Source organism: Epinephelus fuscoguttatus, linkage group LG5, assembly GCF_011397635.1.
Source record: "Epinephelus fuscoguttatus linkage group LG5, E.fuscoguttatus.final_Chr_v1".
NCBI classification, from domain to species: Eukaryota; Metazoa; Chordata; class Actinopteri; order Perciformes; family Serranidae; genus Epinephelus; species Epinephelus fuscoguttatus.
In genome coordinates, this window is record NC_064756.1 from 10,905,126 (window position 1) to 10,922,529 (window position 17,404).

The following is a 17,404-nucleotide window of genomic DNA, read 5'->3' on the forward strand; positions in this document are numbered from 1 at the left end:
TGGCCAGGAACCACGTGGAGCTGAAGAATCCATGATCTCCAGCTGTCAAACTCCTCTTCTTTTCATTCCACTTCTGACTAACATGCACAGGGCGCGGCCATGTTGGTTTGGCCACGTGCTGCGGTGAACTCGATGCTGGTGATTCCAGCGTTACTGCCGGTCAGAGCTCCTTTAGGCTCACAGCAACCGGTCACCACCTCCCACAGCTTCACCCTGCGGTCCATCCCTCCTGTTGCTAGGAGACGAGAGCTGGGGCTGAACCTCACTGCGTTCACCTCACCGTCGTGAGCTTCACACATGTGGAGAGCCGTTGAGGGGACTCGAACCTCCGCACACACTCCTGAGGGGGCCTCAGTGTTTTCAGGTGACGGGCTGAAGGAGTTGGCTGTTCGACGCCCAAAGATGTTGGAGATGGAGTCCAGGAGACCACCAGGAGGAGGCTGGGACATCTTCTTACTGGGAGTCCTGCTGAGCGCCCTGTTGAGCGAGGTCTCTCCACCGCCCTTCCCTCTGTCCTCTGCCAGGAGCTCGATGTCATCGTCCAGGTTGATGGGCAGAGGCTCTTTGGCGGCATCGGCCAGTTCCTTCTGCAGCTTAGCCTGTCTGCGTCTGCTGTCCTTCTCGTTCTCGGCGTTGAGCTTGTTGGCCTCCTCAGCCTTCTCAGCCATCCAGCGGGACACCAGCTCCTGGTTGTCCTCAGTGGTCTTCTTCAGTTTCTCCTCCAGAGCAGAAAAGGTGATCTGCAGGGCGTCATACTCGTCCTTCTGCGTCTGGTTGGCCCTCTCCAGGTCCTCAGCTCTCAACAGTCTCCCTCCAGACTTAAGATCTGCTGCTGGTACTCCATCATCTTGGCCTCGTTGCTCTGGATCTATTTGTCCTTCTGCTGGATCTGGTTGTTGAGTTCGATCACACTCTGAACCAGCTCTACTCGTTTCTTGTGCAGCTCCGTCAGTTCCTCCTGGTGTTTGATTCTCATCTGAGACATTTCCTGCTGCAGCGCGTCGTTGCGGCTCCAGTCTACCACCGAGCTGGCCTTGTGTCCTCTCTGGACATCATACTTGTCCGTCTGGTATCTCTCTGAAAGTACAGCCTGCAGGTTGGACTTCTCCAGGAGACGGTTATATTGAGGACGATCTTCTCAAAGGCCTGTCTCTAGACTCGGTCTCTGAGCTTCAGCTGGTCTGAGATGTGTTTCTTCCACGTACACTCCGCCCGCTGCTCCGCCATTGCCATACCATCTACCCGAGACCCTCCTGACTGCGGCGTACACTGCCCGGTAACCCCGCTGCTGCCGCCTGTTGACGGTTCTGACGTTGTTAAATGCTCCGGTTCCTCTTCTTCACCGACATCAATCTCTTCAGCTGCAACTCGCTCCAGTTCTCTGCCATTTTGGATCCAACCACACATTTCCGCCTCTGAAGCACCACTGTTTCCATTCAGTGGACCATTAACAACCCACCCCAGCACTGTCTTAATAGCATACAGGCCATTCCTGCAACTGTTAATAACCTCCCAAGGTTCCAATATCTTGGGAGCATTGGTTCCAATTAACAGGTCAACATTTGCTTTTATGCTTGGGATGTTCACCTTGGACAAATATGGCCATTTTGCCAGTTCTTCAGGTGTCAACAGTGACTGGCATTTTTCTCTGTGTGAGAACATGAAAGTCATTGCTATCCAGATCAGATACTTCCAAACCAACCAATGAGTAGGCTGTCACAACTGTTTTTTGCCCCATTGTGCTCAACAAGAAGTTGGTTCTTCTGCCTTTGACATTCAGCTCCTGCATTAGATGCTCTGAGCAGAACGTGGCTGAACTAAACGGGTCCAAGAAGGCGTAGGTTTTTATGATGTGATTTCCCTTTGCACTTTTAACCTTCACTGGGAGAATGGACAAAACACACCGGTCCTTACCGGCTCCTGTATGTCCACATGTTAGGAGTGAAGCTGGCTGGTTAGATTTGTCCAACATTTCCGGAGCTGGTTGCTTTTTGATGTGAAGCACAGTGGGGTGAGTTTGACCACATACCTTGCATGTCAAGCATCTCTCGCACTCACGGCTCATATGACCAACACATAAGCATGCAAAGCAAACCTCCTTTCCTCCCAGAAACTGAATTTTTTCCTTGTGTTTCTTTCTCTTGAACTGTCTGTACTCCTCCAAAGAGTGGCTACGAGCACAGCAAAGGCATCCAGCTCTCTCAGCCTTCCCTGAGTCTGATGTTGGTGGCTCTTTAACTCCTTCAGACACTTCCATAGATGTTACTGTGGTGGCAACGTTTCCCTTTATTCTGTTCCTGGGCTGTGATTTAAACCCGGTGATGGTCCTTATCCCAGCAACCCCAGATGTTGGATCCTGTATCTCACCAAACAGAGGGTCAGAAAGAATTCTGACATGACGCTCGATAAACATGACCAGATCAGTGAAGTGAGCTCTTTGGTTGGTGTTCTCCATTATGTTATGAGCTATGGTTCTCCATTGCTCCCTCATTTTGAATGGCAGCTTTGACATAATGGCTCTCATATTTACTGGCATATCCAGTTCCTGCATGTACTAGAGCTCCTCCATTGCATTGCAGCATCCACGCAAAAACAAGGAGTAGGCTTGGATTGCTTTGACGTCCTCACATTTTATTGTTTGCCAGGCCAAAGCCTTTTCCATATACGCACTTGCGATTTTATATTGATTTCCAAAGTTCCTTTGCCACTGTGTAGCCATGCTCAGGAGCCATACAGACAATAATAATACAGACAATCCGCCTTATCTGCCTTTTCCTCCACTCCTTGCTCAAAGGCTTTGATGAATGCCCTGTATTGGAGAGGGTCGCCTTCAAATGTGGGAATACCTCGTGGTGGCAGTGACCTCAGATGCTGCTGCTGCACCAGAGCTGTTGTTATTTCATTCTGCCTGTGCATGATGGTAAATATGTCTCCAGGCAGATTGAGACTGCTTTGATGATGGTAAGTAGGTTGAACAGTTGTGGATTTTTGTTGAAAATGCTGTGATGTTTCCAGTGTGTTGCTTTCCTGTTGCTGTTCATTGGGGCTGCACTGATGCCTTGAAGCAGCTTTAACCCATTGCTCACTTTCCTTGGGTTGCACATCCTTTGATATGGTTCTGTTGGGTGGTAATAACCATTTTGTCAAATCATCTTGCATTGATTTCCATGTTTCAGGCTTGTACTCTTCCGCCATAGGATTTAACACAGTGTCAGTTTCCCTTTTTCCTGTCTTCTTTTCCAAATAGGAATTCATGCCATTGTTGGATCCACAAGAAGCACTTCTGCAATCTGAAGCCTGAAATACTGCCAACTTAGCAGTGGACGCAGCTATTTCAGCTTCCGAATCAAGCTGCTCTCTTTTCCTCCTCAGCTGCTCTTCCTGCCCCTCCAAAGCATGCCTTTGCTTTAAAGCTGCAGCACGAGCAACAAGTGCGGCCGTTTCTGCCTCAGCCTTTATGGCTGCAGAGGATGTGGTAGGATACTTGACCTACCACCAGTGCTTAATTTGAGCCGGAACGTACTGGAACGCATACCAGGATCTTTTCAGAAAAGGCCCTGGCGCATTCCAGAACTAATTGGATGGGTCTAGAACTTTTTGCATCTAAAAACTACATACAGTATTAGCTGATGTCACTAGTGTTGCAGTGTATACTGGTAACGGTAGACTGCGGTACTAAAACTCCACACTACATATGATACCATAATGTTGGAGTACCGTAGTACTACGGTGCCTCATGTAGCCTACCACTACTGTGGGATAAGTTCAAAGTCCAATCGCAAGAGGGTGTGTCCAAGCACCGTCCAATAACGGCACACGCTGGTCAATAACAGTGCGCGCTGGCCACCTGGCACTCAATATGCTGCTGTAGTGGTTTGTTTTCCAGACATGTGAGTATCTTTGAGCAGTGAAAGTTATTATTTATTTCTTTATACTTGTCGGTAGTGATTTGTTTTCCACAGAGCTCTACGTGCGAGCATTTTCCTCGCATTTGCGACTAAAAATAGTTTTCTGCGAGCAAAATAAATCATTCAGCTCACTGTGTGAGTACAGATTTCAACCAGCAGCAGAAACGAAAGGCGAATCCTGGCGGTTGTGGGTTGAACGGGGGTCACAGACAGGAATACGGCGGAGGCTCAAAGTGCTCTACGGTGCAAGATAACGGCTTACCGGTGACAGAGAAGTCCGAATCAAGGTCCAGTAATTTCCTCTTTCGTTGGTGTCATGACTGCCCAGTAGTGCCGGGACAACCGAGCCGTGGCGGCACACAGGTATGTGGCGTGTCAGAGGAGAAACGAGCCGTTAACATTTCTCTCTTTGTGGCAGGTAACGATCCACAAACCTCACCGCACTTTAGGGACTGTTCTTTACTTATGAAGGGACTGTTCTTTACTTGTCAGGGGAGGAGGGTGGCTGGTTGATTTTTATTTAATGTATTTATTTTATTTCGATCCCCCACCAATGTTAATCACTTACTGATGCTGTTTTTGAAGTATGAATAAGTCAATAAGTAATTTATTCCATTGAAATATCATTGATGTATTATAGAAAAGTGATTTAACTTTTTATAAATGACAAAAGGCACATCTGCCTCATTTTCGCTGTGGTATCGTGATACTACTCAGGACCGTGATACTTTCACTGGTATCGTACCGTGGGTCCCAATTTTGGTACCGTGACAACACTAGATGTCACAACCATTCCATTTGGAGTTGCGCAGTGAGGCGGCTCGGGTGCTGCTTAAAAAAGGGTTCCCCCACTTTTGGGAGTGGGGGAAACACTGCTCTCAGAGGCCCAAAGTGTTCCCCTACTTCTAATTTTACAAATTAAGCACTGCCTACCACTGTTATGGCTCCTATGACTTGAGTGTTTATCAACATTTGAAACATCGTCATTAGGATCAATGTCATCCATTACCATTTTCATGTCCTTCATCACATGAAATCCACGTTTTTTGCATCTGCAATACACTTATTATTAGGCAACATTTTTTGCTTTAAACCATGTTTTGTGTTTTTCCTTTTCATCACATGGCAATAACCCAACAATGTATCATGCACATTTTTTACTTCACCACACACTTTAATCAGTTCTCCAAGAGCATCCTGTACCTGTGTTTTCTCATGCTATAACATTAAACCTTGTATTGATTTCCTTACGTTAGCTGCTTTGTTTAACTTAGCTTTTCTATCAGACTGCAACCTGTCCAATTCATTGGCAAGCGCTTTTGCAGTGAGCTTAAAGAGGACATGAAACAACAGAACAGACACCAGCATAGGAGATGTGTGCATTATTAAGACATACTGACGAAATAAAAAGTCAGAAAAGTCAGCCTATTTGAGACAAAATCCACTTTTTAAATGCATTTACGATACGTTTTGGGCCGTGCTCAGCGCCATCTTTATTTTCCGTCATCGGAGTGGTTGGTTGGTTTGGTTTCACGACACTTTTCTGTAGACGGAGAAAGACGAAGCAGCAGTAATTTAGGAAATTTACCGAATGAAAAGGTGTTAGAGGACGAAGCCGAAAGATATATTGATCTACCATCAAACCCAGTGGCCTATGCTTTTGAGCCAGTGACGAGGAGGAGGGTGGAAAGTCACAATTTTGCGGAGGAGGAGGCAGCTGCTCTGGACGAGGATGGCAGCCAGGAGAGGGTCGGCAACACTGCATGGTGCATGTGCCAAAGTTACTGTCCGAAACTAAAAACGAACCACAACCCATATAAACATCCGGGCCTGAGAGTCATGTTATCCCACACCATACAGTCAGCGGTCATCACAGCTGATGCAAACCGCTAAAGAAATACTACTTACCGTGACTCCACGTTTTCCAAAGCAGTCAGTCAGGAATCCAAACGTAATAAAATCCCCATACATTAACTCCAATCCCGTTATCTTCCTCACCGTCATCCTGTTTATTCATCTTGCCATCTCTTTCCATGCATGCACTAAAGTTTTTTCTAGCTAGCTTTTCCTTAACATGGCTCGGCTGCCGAAAAGCCGTCACACGCGTCTAGTGGCAAATTAAAAAATAAATATACATGTACATATGTATGTCGGAGCCATCACGACACAACGTAAAGCACAATAATTTACTTTTCAACCTAAAGTGTTGACCGTCCGTCCAGCAACCCGCTTGAGGCCTCACTTGATTTGCTCACAACAAAATTAGCATTTTTGATTGGCCGATGTTAGCGCTATCCGCTCGCTACTGCTGATGTTTAGTCATAACCAACATTACCATAACACTAAAACGTCAACAAGAATAGTCGCGGTGGCAGGCCTAATAATATGCATTTGGCAGTTATTCAGCATTTCATTCTAGTCTAGCTTTTACCTTTTACTGAACATACATTGTAGATATTTATGCAAATAGCACTGGAACTTTGTATTGGTCCTGAACTGCAGTAACACACAACACTTCATGACAAATACTATCAGTCTCTAAAAACTAGTACTAGTAACTATTACCTACTGCAGCACCTAGTAAAAACACATTGTACATTAGTGCAAATCAGGAGGACATTGCTAATGTAGTGAGGTGCATGATTCTCCATGGACATTAGAAATAACTGTACATTGATACTTTTGATAGTCACAAAATAATAATAACTAGTAGAATTGTAGAAAAGAAGATAAGTCAGTGAGGAAATGAACTGGTGACATTATGACATATGATTCTGGCTGCTACATTCTGTACCCAGGCTCTTACAAGAAATGTGATATTAACATTATAATTTTGTTGTGTACATTTGTGTTAACAGGTTAGGCAGGCATGCATGCAACTGGTGGCCAGCAGCAAATTCCCAGAGGCTGACATCAGTGAGGAGATAGAGCAGGTGACAGGCAGTGTCGGCACCCAGACCGATCCATTTCAACAGGATACAGAAGAGGGAGACAATAAGCAGTACATTTGCACAGGCAGTTTGACAGATGACATACTTACCAAACAGGTCATAAACAATGACCACTCATACTGTACATCTGTGGAAGGCCAGGCCACACAGGCTGGAATCGGGACCCGGTTCTTCCTTCCCAAATGGCCCCTGGCCCAGAGGGTAAACTGTCTGTAGGCAGTCAACCTAGAGACTGATGGAAAAGAAATGTATTGGTTAGATTTAGTAAATAATATTTGAACATAGGTGATGTACATTCTGATAGACGGGATGATGACTCTGATATAATGTATTAGATTAGATAGAACTTTATTAATCCCTTGGGACGACTCCCTCAGGGAAATAAAGAAAGATGATATGAGATGTATGTTTGATATTTTTCTATATACTTTACTGAATTGTTAATTGTTTTTGGATGTTTATCAACCTGGGCAGTTTGGATGGATAACCACACCTGCCATCATAGAGCCTATTGCCGATCAGCCTATTGGTGTGCATGATGTATAAATATAGGTATGTTTACCATTTTTGAACATTGTGACCTGACGAAGATCCAAGTGAGATAAAACGTTGTCATTATTATGCTTTTGTGGCTGTGTGCAGAAGTTACCTTTTTTCACAGTGTTAGTACAACCACATATTTCCATACATTTCCTCTCCAGAACTATTACTATAACATTTTTTTAAGATCATAAACAAGTTGTTTGTCAGGAAAGATATAACAGGGCGTCTTTTTTCTTTTATATGTGTCCACTTGTTAGAGTGTGAGAGTGGAAATCCATTTGGTAATTTATGTTATTCAATTCAATTCATACTTCATTAACTTGATGTTAACCTGAGCCTCGCTTCATATCCACTTCTATGTATTATTCTATGTCACCTACAAAGTACAAAATATTGAATCATTCCTTTCAGATTCCAGAATATACGTCAACTGTGTATTGCTAATCTCACTCAAAAGTTATTGAGGATGAACCCGTTTGAATGTCGGACATCAAACTGTCTGCGTCACGGTGTTTTGACAGCGGTTTCCCAAACGTTGGTTTCATAACGTGCTGCACAACACGATGTAAACAAACTAACCTTACGTATAGAAAGCATTCATGTGGCATTATATTGTTACGTCAGGCCTTTCAGACATGTTCCGCATCTAACTGGTTCATTCACCAGTTGCAATATGTGACATAGTTAGCGATGTGAACCGGCGAAATAAAGATAGGTACCAGCATTGATAGCTAATAACGTTAGCTGTTAGCGTCAACTAGCTAACGCTAAGGGTTAGCTAGCAATTAGTACCGGAGAAACGACATAAACAAAGACGTTTCGGTCAGAAAACAACTGTATGTAAACAAACAGCAAGTGGAAACATTGTTCATATTCCTGGCCAACACCGTAGTGCATGCATTTGTTTTCTTTACTGCATATGGTTAGAGTCATTCGCCCGCGGTTACAGCTAGCTTGACTTAATGTTACCTGCTGTTGACGGGATGCTGCAGCGTCTCAGCTCTGACATCCCTCAGCGAAAGTATCGCTACCTCCAACACGTCCACCTCCCAGCACAGAGTGCTGAATGAGCGCACCATGGTGATGCAGGGGTGGTCATGGAGAAGATGGTCCAGACCAGCCTCCTGGCAGCAAATGGACTCTGGCACAGTGGGCATTGGCGTACTGACACCACGTAATGTTGCCGACATGCCCTTGACCCCAAATCACCGATTCAACCACTTCTTCCTCCTGTACCACTGCTCGATCCCCACGCCTCATAGGCTCATATGCGTAGGCAGTGGGGCTTGTCACAGACTCAACAGGCCTCTACAGTTCGTCTTCCTCCATTGTCAAAAAGTGTGGCGCTCAACCCGGTTCAGAAATGCTCCACTGCAATTACTAGTTTGACAACCACTTCGCTGACGTCACGTCCGGCGACACAACAGACATGGCGCCGCCCTTTGTTTTAACAGCTGAACTTAAATGACAGGATTTTGAGATTCCTTTCATTTTCAGTGTTTAAACTAAAATGATCTTTTTAGGGTGAGAGACCCTCTTTAAATTATGATAACTATGTTTAGTGTTTCATGTCCTCTTTAAGCACTCGTTTTTGAGTCTGTGTTTACACACCGCTAGTCACACTACTGGCTTTACTAGCAGTTCGCACATTAGTCCCACCAATGCTAATTAAGTCCGACACTGCATCGCGCGTCTCCACAGGGCCGTGCCGCCCATTGGGCAGGTTAGGCAAATGCTATAGGCGCCAGCATGCCAGAGGGTAGTGATGTTACATGCTGTGCCGATGCTTACACGAATATTACCCCTTTTGCCATTATTGTATTATATGACACTACACCACAATACAATTTTTAGCCAAATGATTGGTTTGTACACATACGATGCATTCACAAAACAATAACAGTTTTTGTAGATGTATTTGATACAGTATAGTCATAATATACTCACTAGAAAATACACTATATTGATAAAAAGAAAGTTATTATTATTATTATTATTATTATTGTCATTCCCAACAGCCATTACTGACACAATATACTGATTGTCACAGATCACAGCTGCCTGTTTTACACACTTTGGCCAGCAGTTGGTTTCGTGTGCACATGAAGCCTCGAGTAATGAACCCTTTTCTGAACCAATTTGCTGGAAAGCTTCAATGCTTCATGAGGCTTCATCTCACCATCACTACCAGAGGGCGCCAGGGAGTGAGGTGTTTTTTTTCTTTCCCATTCTATTCGAAAAATTAGACAAGAATACACTACAAAACAACAACAGTACATATAGCCATACGTCTTTAAATAATAATGAAATAGTATTTCTAATTTAAATTTCTGCCTGCCTGGCATCCTTCTGCCTCTCTGGCAGGCAGCATCAATTCCGCCACGGTCCCTACCCGCAATGATGCTGCTGAGTGACAAGTTGACAGTCGGGTGCCATCGTCATGAAAAGGCAAAAGCTCTCTGGGACGCAGTACAGAAACAAAGAAAACAAGAGGAGGAGAAACGTGAACGAGACCGAGGTAATCATGTGATGTGATGTGCAGCAAAGCAAATATCTTGCCTAGGGTTCCAAATTGGTCAGGCACATCCCTGCGTCTCCATGGTGAATAATCAGTCAATTAGCAGTTCACAGCAACGAATAATCAACGTAAAGTCTATTGTCCCCCTGCTTTGGCAACCAATGCATTGGGTTTATGCCCAGTTATGTGTGCACGCAATTTAAATGGCCAGTGTAGCGCTACCTCCGTGCGTTGGGCACCGTGCGGTGATCCGGTGACCCAATGGTCCGGTACTCAGGTGGTGATCCGATGGTCCGTTGCTCCACGCACAGCCAGCTCAGCATCAACACCGTAGCTCCTGCGTCTCAACATCCAAACACGGATGCAGACGTGGCTTCAAACAACAAAAGTCCAAACAGCAAAGGCTACCAGCAGCTACACTCGTCCTGTCGAGTCGCCTCCCTTATGTCCCAGACGTGCAGAAGTGTCCAAACAAAGTTCCAGCTGGTGCAGGGTTTTTGACTAATAATATAGGAGCTAAGTCTTATACTTCAAGCTACTGAGATGCTTGATGCTTGACCCAGAGTAACCTGGTTGACGCGCCTCGCTAACTTACTGGTTTCTTACACTAACGTTACCGTTCTTGATGCTCAGTAAGGAGTCCGGACGCTGGTCTTCTGATGCAGTAGCCTATAAAACAAATGTTTATTCCGATTTCACTGACAACTGATCAAACAAAGAAAAACGCCAGCAGTTAGCGCCACAGCAGTCAAAAACCTTTTGCCCTTCCGGGTCAAACTGACGACAACAGTGACCTGCCACCAGCCGATCAGTCTAAAATATGCCGATTTAAAATGCTGGTCAAATTCCTGGCGCGACACATGATTGACATTGTGTAATATCAGCAGCGCACACACACGCACATGTGCAACTCACAGCGTGGGCGATGTGAGGAAGTGAAACATAGGCGGCTTCTCACCTTAATCATTCACGCACACATTAAAATAGAGTTGTTAACTGTCCGTGTTAAACTGAACTGCGGAACTCTCACTGCTGCTCTGTTCCGCTTGAAACTGACGAGGTGCGTCAAGTCAAGTCAAAAAAGTCAAGTCACCAGCCTCAATGGGCTGTACATAAAAACACATAAGCAAATCCCAAATAACACAAAAAATAAAATATATAAAAACAAGTGAAATGACAATAACAAACAAAACAAAATAAAAACAAAGCAAAAAAACAAAACAAAAATAACACTGGCACTTAAAAAAAACTAAACATAAATTGATGCGCACAATGACTGAGTGGTAGTAGATAACTATGATGTAGTATGTAAGGACAGAGACTATGTGATGTTAAAGGCAGATGCAAAAAGGTGTGTTGAGTTTACTTTTGAAGGAATCGACTGTGTTGGCTTCGCGGATTTGAATGGGAAGGCAGTTCCAGAGGAGAGGGGCTCGGTATGAGAAGGCTCTACCACCTGCTGATGATTTATTAATTTTGGGGATGGATAGGAGACCGACATGGGATTGTGGAAGCCTGATTGATAAACGTGGAGTAAGTAGAGATAAGTAGGATGGTGCAAGTACGTGTAATATTTTATAAGTTAAAAGCAGAATATTGAAGTCCGATCTATAGTGTGTACAGGGAGCCAGTGTAATGAGATGAGAACAGGGGTGATATGGTCAAATTTTCTGGTTCTGGTTAATATCCTGGCAGTATTCTGAACGAGTTGTAGTTTCCTAATGGTTGAATTTGGTAAGATGGAGAAAAGTGTACTGCAATAATCTAATCGGGATGAGACAAAAGCGTGAACCAGTGTTTCTGCATCAGTCATGGAGAGAATTGGACGAATCTTGACAATATTACGTAGGTGAAAATATGCTGTTGTTGTTGTCTTCAAAGGAGAGATTAGGATCGAATAAAATAGAGATTTCTAACACAGGGGCTTTGTGAAATGATAGAACCAGCTAAGTTTAAAGTGAGATTGCAGAATTTGTTTCTGATGTGCTTTGGACCTAGGATTAGCATTTCAGTTTTTTCAGTATTTAAGAGAAGGAAGTTTGACGACATCCAGTGTTTGATTTCTTGGGTGCACTGTTCTAGATGGATCGGTTGATGAGAGGTGGCAGGCTTGATGGATATGTAGAGCTGAGTATCATCTGCGTAAAAGTGGGAACCTAATTTTTTATTTATTAATTAATGAACCGAGGGGTTGCATGTAAATAGTAAAGAGAATGGGACCAAGCACAGACCCTTGTGGTACACCATAATTGACCTTTTTTGCGTTCTGAAGAGCAGTTATTATGAAAAACAACGTGAGATATGTCAGTAAGGTAGGATTTGAACCAGAAGAGAGCAGAGTTGGTGAGTCCTATGTGGTTTTCTAGACAGTGAAGTAGAATATGGTGATAAAATGTATCAAACTCTCTGGTGAGGTCTAGTAGCAGCAATACTGAAGCTGAGTCGGAATCAAAGGCGAGTAGTAAATCATTGACCACTTTTGTCAGTGCGGTTTCTGTACCATGGAATTTCCTGAAACTGGATTTATAAGGGTCGTATAGATTATTGAAGGAGAGGTGATCAGTGAGTTGTTGGGCTACTGCTTCTTCTAGGATTTTTGAAAGAAAGGGGAGATTTGTAATTGGTCTGTAAGTGTAGTGGCTTGATTACGCCTGTTTTAAAAGATGCAGGTACAATTCCAGTGGTAAGAGAGCTATTAATTATATATAGTAGTAGTGGGCTAAGAATTGGGAAGAGGTCCTTAATGTACTTAGAGAGAATAGGATCCAGTAGGGAGGTAGTGGAATTGGAGGAGAAAACCAGTTTAGAAAGAGTTTCATCGGAAATTGTCTCGAAGTGGGTGAGTTTGCAAGGTGAAGACAGGTCGTATGAAACCGCCATGTCCTGCTGAAGATGCACGTGTCCGTGCGCTTACTGGTGGCCGTGTCCTGAAGACCTGTGTGAATATTCCACAGGATATATTTTTACTTTTTGGTCTATTCAAGAAATTACCCACAAATGCTATACACCAAGAATTATTATTTTATTTATCCATGTTTTTATTTATGTATGCCGTTGTTACATATTTTAATATTGTACCTGAAGTTATATTTGAGCAAAAAGGAAAATGTTTCTTAACAATTTAAGAATTATGTCACTGTTTTTGTTTGTTTGAGATGATTATTGAAAAGCTGGTTGTATCTTGGTTAAATGTTCTAATAAAGCAAAGATAGAAAATATTGCAGTATCTTGTTTGCTGTAAAGTGGTTTGAAAAAAATTAAATCAGAACTGGCCATCCAAACCCTGCAAATCGAAAATCGGTATCGACCCAAAAAATTGTAATCGGTGCAAGTCTAACAGTAACCAAATGAATGAGTTGAAGTGAAAACTGTACACTTTGACCCTTTTTTCGAGGGTCCAAGGACAGAGATGTGTGCAACTGTGACACATCTTTATAAAAAAAAATTGACCTGACTTGACTTCCAGCTCATATTCTCTTACATTAGACGCTGTACGTTGAGACAGATTCAAAAAAAATTTCTGTACTTTAGACACCTGACCTGAGACATGTACTTGGTATGCTGGACGTAAGTCAATATATAAAGAGCAATCCTGGTTACATGTTGTACAAAAAATGTAACTGGAAGCGATTTCTGAAACCTCCTCTTCCACTTTTTATCAGGCCGCAGATGAACTGGCCTGACAGTGGTTTAACTACAACAATGCAGTCTCTGCCATATCTGTCAGGTCAGGTTCAATCAGCTTGCCCAAAAGACGATGTATAATTGACAGTCTTTGCTTTGACCTCTTCAGCAGCCTGTGGTTGTCAGCGCAAACTCCCCACCTGGCTGTACTCACCATTTGTCACAGTGACTGGTGAGGTTTTCTGTTTTGTTGGTCCTGACAGGATGAGGGTCACCTGTGCTCCATCAGAGCCATAGCCCCACAGCACTCTCTGGAGACTTCTGCAGCACCATGTGGTCCCCATAGTAGGAGGCAAAGCTCAGGTCCCCCTCTGCACATATACACACAAACAATTCAGTGCTCAAATACAATGCAAAGAGAACAATATTTAGAGAATGAAGACAGATTAAAACCACATTCAAGGAGATTAGTCAGAAATAGAAACACAAATAGAGCTGGCTTTTGGTTTTAAATATTTAAGGCAGTGCCACAGCAAGCTAAAATATTCAGCTAGCTTATATTTTAGCGAGCTGTGACGTTGCCATTAAACCTCAGTGCACAGCAGTTAAACGCCGACAAACATTTTGGCACCCGGTACTCACCACATCTGTGAATGGCAGCTACAAATATCAAAACAACACACAGTTATCGCCATGACAGGAAGTTGAAGACAACACACACAAACGAAAAGCTGGAAACAACTCTGTCAGAAACTATGAAGTCAGTTGGCTGATATGTTAAGCTGCATATCCTGTGACAGACAGAAAACTTTGTAAGTTACTGACACTTCAATGTTTCCGAGCCAGCCTGTTCATTGTTGTGTGACGTCAGCATCTGGCTGCGCACCTTCAAAATAAAAGCACGACAGCTCAAAATTGCAAACATGACAGAAATCATCTTAACACAGATAAGATGATTTCTGTCATGTTTGCAATTTTGACAGAAATCACAGAAATCATCTTAACACAGATAATTAACAACTTTCTTCTTCTCTCTTTTGATGTGTGTGCGTGAATGATTAAAGTGAGAAGCCGCCCATGTTTCACTTTCTCACATCGCCCAAGCTGTGAGTTGCACATGTGCGTGTGTGCGCGCTGCTGATGTTACATGATGTCAATCATGCGGCGCGCCAGGAATTTGACCACACGCACATGTGCAACTCACAGCTTGGGCGATGTGAGGAAGTGAAACATGGGCGACTTCTCACCTTAATCATTCATGCACACACATCAACAGAGAGAAGAAGAAAGTTGTTAATTGTCCGTGTTAAACTGAACTGCGGAGCTCTCACTGCTGCACTGTGCCGCTTCAAACTGACGTGGCGCGTGTCCGCGTGCCGAAGATGCGCGTGTCCGCGCGCTGACTGGCGGGCGTGTCCTGAAGACCTGTGTGAATATTCCACAGGAGATATCTTTACTTTTTTGTCTGTTCAAGAAATTACCCACAAATGCTATAACCAAGAATTGTTATTTTATTTATCCATGTTTTTATTTAAGTATGCCTTTTTTACTTATTTATTTTAATACTGTACCTGAAGTTATATTTGAGCAAAAAGGAAAATGTTTCTTAATAGGTTAAGAATTATGTCACTGTTTTTGTTTGTTTGATTGAGATGATCATAGAAAAGCTGGTTGTATCTTGGTTAAAATGTTCTAATAAAGCAAAGATAGAAAATATTGCAATATTTTGTGTGCTGTAAAGTGGTTTGAAAAAAATGAAATTGGAATCGGCCAAAATTGGAATCGGCCCTCCAAACACTACAAATCGGTAAGTCTAGTATGTTTTCTTTAATGTGTAATAACCTGAAAATAAGAATACTAGTGTTTTTGTTATCTTAGAATGACCAATTTATATCTACACAGGGAGCGGGCCCTCAACAGTGGAGTCACTCCACTGACTTTTTTTTGCTGTTATAAATCATCAGGTCTGTTTGTTTAGGCCAGAAAGACACCTCTGCAGATAATTTGGCTCAAAACACCTGAACATCTTGATATTAAGTTGTCTGAGAAAAAGGCGTGCACACATTAGCACGTGCTAGGGCAGCGGCCCATCTGCAATGAGCCAAACAAGTGTCAGAGAAACAGCGATTTGTAACGTGAAACTGCCTCATTCAGTGTTTTTGCTGGTTTTAATCACCAGGTCCGTTTTGGAGAGGAAGAGACTTGTGGATAATTTCGCTCCTGGTAAAGCTTCCTGACCATTTGGATAAAAAAAGGTTAGTACACATCAAGTTATCAGAGATAAAAGGTGAGCACACAATAGCAGGTGCTGGGCTAGTGGACTGTCTGCAACGAACTGAACAGCGGAGATGTCTACAGATATTTTGTCTCCTGGTAAAAATCTCCTTAACAATGAACACTCAAGAAATCCTAACCTAACAGTTCATGCTTGGCACATGGATGAAGTCTTAGCTGGTTGCAATGTGCAATCCTCATTGCTAGTCCACTGAATCCAATATACTCTTCCAGAGATCACTGTCTAGCCTCCTGGAGGTGTCGTGGGACCAACTAGACGAAACACTGGTGAAAAGAGGTTCCCACCTGATGACTTCAAAGACATGTTAGTTATCACTGCTCACTGGTCTGCATAGTTAAGCCTTGCTATAATAGCTTATCATAGGGCTTAGGAAGTTATTCACTGAGTGCTGATCCTTTCTCTAGAGCACAAACTTCTTGTGTTTATTTGAATTCAGAACTAGCCCAGCTAGTGACTGCTGTTAATAGGGCAGCTGACAACAAGGGAAAGACCATGTGACCGCTTGGAAAGACAGCTGACAGGAAGGAAAAGACGCCAAAGGTGCTGGCACGGGCTAGCAACCCATGGTAGCAGTGGTGAGGCCTAGCAGCTTTATTACAACCAAAATTAGCTACAGCCAACACAGGGAAAATACCCCCCAAGAGTCAGTGAGAGCTGGGGTGGAAAATGACTCACAGGTGGATTACACGGTACAGACATTGGAACAAACAGGACTATGCATTGGATCTGTGACTCAGTGAAGGATAGGGGCACGGACCTATCCATCAGGGCTAGAATTAGCAGCACTCAGGGCAAGGCCAGCGCATATAGCACAGTTGAGAACAAGATGCTTCAGGTTTGTCCTTGTGGCTGGCAGAAAGTAACATCAATAAAAGGCCTCAGAACTCATCAAGGAAAGAAGAAGTGTGTGGCAAAGAAAGGGCAGAGTAGCCGCATTGATCAGTACTTCCTAAGAAGTCAGTCGGATGAAGTCCAGTGGCAGGTAGAAAACCACAGTGCGCAGGATATCAGTAACACTGCCACTGAGGAGGAGGAGGAGGGGGTAGTAAGAGAGGATGCAGGTGACACTGAGGTCAGTTTGCCAGTCAGAGAGAGACCCATGGAGCAAAAGGTTAGAGTTAGATGGCCTAGGGCAAATGACAGTAAAGAATGGGAGGTAGTTAATAGAGATTTGTCAGTAATCTTAAGTAGGCTGAGAGGAAATGCAATTGAAAGGTTAGAAAAGATGGGAGATATAATTTACTCATATGGTACAGAGAGGTTTGGGGTGCATGAGAGGAAGAGGGGTGAGAGGGTACAGTAAGGTAAGTCTAGGCGGCAATGAGAAATAGAGAAGTTAGTTGAGGAAAGGAGGCAGTTAAGAAAGCAGTGGAAAAGGGCTACAGAAAAAGAAAGGGAGGGAATGAATGTGTTGTAAGAGGAGTTGAGAAGCAGGCTAGCAGTTCTTAGAAGGGCAGAGCATCTCAGGAAAAAGAGGAGGAAGAAGGAAGGACAGGTTATTTCAGGGACCCTTTTAAGTTTGTTAAAGGATTGTTCAGCCAGGAAAATGGAGTGCAGCTCAAAG

The 17,404-nt window shown here is 43.6% G+C and overlaps 2 protein-coding genes and 1 pseudogene across 7 annotated transcripts in view; 1 reads left to right on the forward strand and 2 right to left on the reverse strand.

Annotated features, from left to right (window-relative positions):
- The window catches only part of tbrg1 (transforming growth factor beta regulator 1), a 64,568-nt gene that overhangs the window by 42,165 nt on the left and 4,999 nt on the right, over positions 1-17,404 (forward strand). The gene's annotated exons all lie outside the window — the stretch shown is intronic.
- LOC125888277 (sialate O-acetylesterase-like) overlaps positions 1-17,404 on the reverse strand; it is a 41,307-nt gene that overhangs the window by 10,203 nt on the left and 13,700 nt on the right. The window contains exons 1-3 of one of the 4 annotated variants that reach the window (XM_049575539.1): positions 14,187-14,357; positions 13,759-13,915; positions 6,949-7,091 (exon numbers count right to left, since the gene is read on the reverse strand). The exons of 1 other annotated variant lie outside the window; for it this stretch is intronic. The gene's annotated coding sequence lies outside the window, so the exon portion shown is untranslated. Of the gene's footprint in view, positions 1-6,948; positions 7,092-13,758; positions 13,916-14,186; positions 14,358-17,404 lie in introns of those variants that run through there. 2 more of the 4 variants (XM_049575541.1, XM_049575540.1) reach the window with 2 other exon arrangements.
- Positions 72-6,923, reverse strand: LOC125888276 (autophagy-related protein 16-1-like; annotated as a pseudogene).